Below are 4,827 nucleotides of genomic sequence, written 5' to 3'. Positions count from 1 at the left end.
TCATCCTGAGGGTCCCAGAGATCAAATGTAGCATAGTTTTGTTTGATAAAATAAATTTTTATATTCAAATGTAGGAACTGGGTTCAACAGTTTGACCCCCTGCTGTCTCTGGCTAGATGTGTGAAGGTTAATGTATTTTCTGTAGGGAAGCTAATGATCCATCATGTATGACATTCCTGGGAGTTTGTAAACATATATTTTTTATTACCATAGCATTTTTGTATGTTCTCTATAGTTATGTACTTGAAAATGTACAAATTGACCAATTCGGAACATTTGGGAAAACTCTTAGCGAAATATTGTGTTGTAATATAATTCTTCACTGGATCAATCTGAAACTTTGCACCTAGATTCCTACATCACTGTCTGGCCTTTCTCTTGCATTTCAAAGATGATGCAACAAAAAAAAAACATTTCTAATGTGTTATATTCTCCTCCATTCATTTCAAATTTCCACAAATGTCAAAGTGTTTATTTTCAAATGGTATCAAGAATATGCATGTCCTTGCTTCAGGTCCTGAGCTACAGGCAGTTAGATTTGGGTATGTCATTTTCTGCGAATATTGAAAAAAAGTGTCCGATCCTTTTAAACTAGGGTCATTTCAGTGAATAGAAATAATAATTCTGAGGTCAATGAGACAACTCAGTTAACACTGCCTCTGTGTGTGTGTAATCAACTCGTCATCAATATTTGATTATTTGAATCAGCTCTGTAGTGCTAGGGCAAAAACCAAAATGTGCACCCTTTGGGGACCCCAGGATCGAGTTTAGGAAATGCTAGCCTAGCCACTCATGGTTATGTGGTGTAATGGCGCCATCATGTGTCCAATATGCAGAAATACAAGACACTTTGATCTTATTTACAACATGATGCTTATACTGTATTGACACTGAACCACAATGTAAAAAACTGCAAATGGTTAAATGTATGTAATGTACTGATGATTTTATAAAAAACAAGCAATATCATGACACTGAACAATATAGTATTAGGTAATATAACATATAAAATGTGGAATGATGTCTGACAGCAATACAAAGTAAATCATCATTAACCACATCAGGAGCAACTTGGCCCAAGAGCTAAAAAGATTAAAAAGCTGTTATCAATATTATCCATATTAGTTGCTGAGGAAAGTAGGACTATTGATGTCATAAAACATCTGTAAAAGGCAAAATCCCATAGAAAAATATCAGAAATATAATCTTAAACTATAGATTGGTCCACAAGAAAAGTAGGCTATTTATATCATCAAAAATATGGAAATGGTAAAATCCCATTGAAAAAAAGCAGAAGCATAACCCATCCCATGTATCATCAATATACATAATTATCATTATAAGAAAAACACAAATCTATTCCAGCATTTACTCAAAAGTTAAAGTTCATGGTCTGGAAAACATTCTAGATATGATAGCAAGAGAATAGAGGTGTAAGGCCTAGCTTTGGCTTGGAACCGTAGCTCTTCAGTCCAGGATCTGTGGTGGTTCTCTTCAGTCCAGATTTTGTGGTGGTTCTCTTCAGTCCAGGTTGTGTGGTGGTTCTCTTCAGTCCAGGTTGTGTGGTGGATGTCTTCAGTGGGAGAGTCCCCTCACATTCTGAAAGAAGACATACTGAATTAGCATTCCCTCTAACATTTTTATGGACACACACACACACACACACACACACTTACTGCCAGGGTGTCGTACTCTGGTGACCTGGTCCTCATGTTCAGAGCTGTGTACGTGTCACTGTTAGAGTCAGGATGGACACTCTGAGAGCGAGAGAGAGAGAGAGAGAGAGAGAGAGAGAGAGAGAGAGAGAGAGAGAGAGAGAGAGAGAGAGAGAGAGAGAGAGAGAGAGGGGTAACAGTGAAAATGGTATGAAAGAGACTGTCGTGACACAGTAAATGAATGTTGGCAGGTGTGAAGGTGGAGGTGTAACTCAGGTTTTCCCAAACTTGGGGCTGGGCCACCCCCTTGGTGCACGTTTAGTTTCTTGCCCTAGCCCTACACAGCTGATTCAAATAATCAAAGCTTGACGATGAGGGGGGGCATGACTGATTTTGGGAAATCCTGGTGTATCTGATGGAATCACCTGTGTGTCTCCTGTGTCTCCTGTGGCTTCACTTCCTCCTCTGAATCTCCTGTAAAAGAGATCAAGAGGAACAGAGTGAGTTATGCTCTCTACTGTCCTCTACTGGAAGTTAATATAATAATATGCCATTTAGCATGGGTGGTCGAACCCACTACCCTGGCGTTACAAGCGCCATGCTCTACAATGAATGAATGAATTAATGAATGAATTAAGTTAATAACAAATCAGAGTGCTAAGGTATAATAATCATAAAAATATGAATTTTTACTTACCTGAGCCACATGAAGCCAGAGAGACAGAGGATGAGAACCAGAACAACAACTATGATTCCTACAGCTGCAGTCATAACTGAGGTTTGTTTCCCTATAATATAATATGGATGATGTGAGTACATGGCATGATATAATAAACTAAAAATGAACTTAAATACAGGACATGAATGCAATACTTGTTAAGGGATCTTATAACCCAATGTATAGTTAGAAACTAAGGAGTAATAATCCAAAGTATAATGATTAAGATTATATTGAAACATGTAGTTGTGTATTGAAGTATTGAAGATGAATCTTTACCTGCTACAATGATCATCAGAGCTGTAGAGTTCTTAGATGCTATTTTATTCCGGACCTCACAGTAGTATTCTCCACTGTCCTCAGAGCTGATGTTAGTGATATTGTAACTCTGTCCTGATGCTTTTGGTGAGGTTACGTTCTTCTTGTACCAGGTGTATTTGTCCACAGGTGGGTTGGCATCACTGCTGCAGGTCAGAGTCACTGAACTGCCCTCCACTATTTCACCAGAGGGACTGATTGACACTGAGGTGTTCTTTGGTGCATCTGATGTAAAAGACAGTGGATTTAAAAAGAGTACAAATTAGGTCAGTTAAAAATATTATATTTACTTTCCACAATTGTACTTTTCCACACAATTACTTTTAAATTCACCCTCTAATTGAATATGATCAATTCAAGTAGCAAGTGGAGCTAATATCTGTCACTACAATGTTAATATAGAAAACTAAAGATTTAAACCCCATGTACTCACATGTGACAGTGAGAGTCTCTTCAGGAGAGGGGAGATCCTCATGGCCTTCTACAGCACAGGAGTATCTGCCTGCATCCTCACTGCTGACTGGGAATAGGCTATAGACAGGAGAGGAGGTGTTGCTGTTTGGTATAGGCTGTCCATTCTTATACCAACTGTAGGCTGTGATGGGGTCCAGTGTACATTTGGTTCTACATGTCAGTGTGACTCTCTCCTCCTCTGACACAGATGTAGGATCCATCTCCAACACAACATCTAGAGTAAAAGGAAACGCATCATTATTCTCCTCCTATATATGTCCTCTTATATGATATACTAGATTTGTTTTTTTTTCCCATCACATACCACTACTGTGTCTGTATGACTGCACTTAATAAGGTAATTAAAGTTATAGATGTGAGATGTGTGACAGATTACCTGTGACATTCAGGGAGAAAGGTGAGCCATGAAACTTATCTCCTGATGTTATCAATCTGAACCTGTACTCAGCAGAGTCACTCAATCTCAGGTCTGTGATTCTCAGGGTACAGTTACTCTTCTTATCCCCAAGATACACAATATGACCCTCATACCCTGGCACCAAGCTCAGATCTTCAGAATCCATACCAGACCATTTAGTAAACCAGAAAACTTTTTTGATCTCATGATAACTGGGATACGTGTAAGAGCAGGATATGTCCACTGTTGACCCCTTCAAGGTACAGATACTCTGATGGGTGTAAGTCACACTCCAGCCATTCTGCCCCAGTACCACTGAAACACAGTCACACAACACAATGGTATCAGCAGTAAGCCAAGGTCTATTGGCTCACACTAACAGTGGCGTTTGCCCACAATTTGTTGCCGTAGTTGCTGAGTTGAGTGTGAATGGAAACCACAGATAAGCATCACTCAGTGGGGTGTGAAAGATAACTCTTTAAGTGAAGTGGAAACTCCTAACAGAACACACCAGAATAACATTAGGATTATTATCCTTTTAGCAATGTCTGTAGATTGTTAAACAGAGCAACTAAAATATAAGAATGAGACCATACCTGCTGCAGACCAGAGAAAGACCACCAACACACTTCCTGCTGTTCTCAAGGCCATTGTTGCATCTCCCACCCTGCAGTCTTAGAAACATAAACAACAACTCACTCTATAGCTGGTGAATAGCTACACCTGATACATTGAAGTATTAACTGTAAATGGGGTACAGGGCCTCATTTCTGAAAATGAACCAGGCTCATATTGTGTTGTGTTGTATTGTGCTATATGGTTGTCTATGTGAATACTGTCTGTCTGTAAGTCTATTGCACTATGTATGTAATGTGTGTGACGTGTTTCATGTCTGTCTACATCTGTCTATTTAAGTTCACATGCTGTATGATGCAAAAAATAATTTTCTAATGGATAAAATAAAGTCAGCATTATCATCATCATCAAAATCATCATCATCATCAACATCATCATCGTCATTATAAACAACAACAACAACAACAACAACAACAATCACATTGAACAGATCTGTAGTACTGTAAACACATATTTCTACATTGATTGTTCTGAAGCTGTTTTATTCTCAGAACCCCAAATATAGGAGGATAAATGTTCAATCCTCTACGGTCCATCAAGCTGTACAGCAGCCTAAAGACCGACCACCAGGTTCAATGATAGCTCCTATCCCCAAGCTGTGAGGCTAAACAGCAAGAGACTCACAGACA

At 38.9% G+C, this 4,827-nt stretch overlaps 1 long non-coding RNA gene across 1 annotated transcript; it reads right to left on the bottom strand.

The window, feature by feature from the left end:
- Positions 1-1,685: 1,685 nt before the first annotated feature.
- Positions 1,686-2,424, bottom strand: LOC311119914. The gene is made up of 3 exons (XR_014612049.1): positions 2,353-2,424; positions 2,081-2,129; positions 1,686-1,757 (listed from the first exon to the last, which is right to left on the bottom strand). It is a non-coding gene; the product is annotated as an uncharacterized lncRNA (long non-coding RNA).
- Between the last annotated feature and the right edge of the window lie 2,403 nt (positions 2,425-4,827).

Source organism: Coregonus lavaretus (genome assembly GCF_964263955.1).
Source record: "Coregonus lavaretus genome assembly, contig: HAP1_SCAFFOLD_55, whole genome shotgun sequence".
NCBI classification, from domain to species: domain Eukaryota; kingdom Metazoa; phylum Chordata; class Actinopteri; order Salmoniformes; family Salmonidae; genus Coregonus; species Coregonus lavaretus.
The sequence above is the reverse complement of the archived record's forward strand: the minus strand, read 5'-3'. Positions and strand labels throughout refer to the sequence as shown.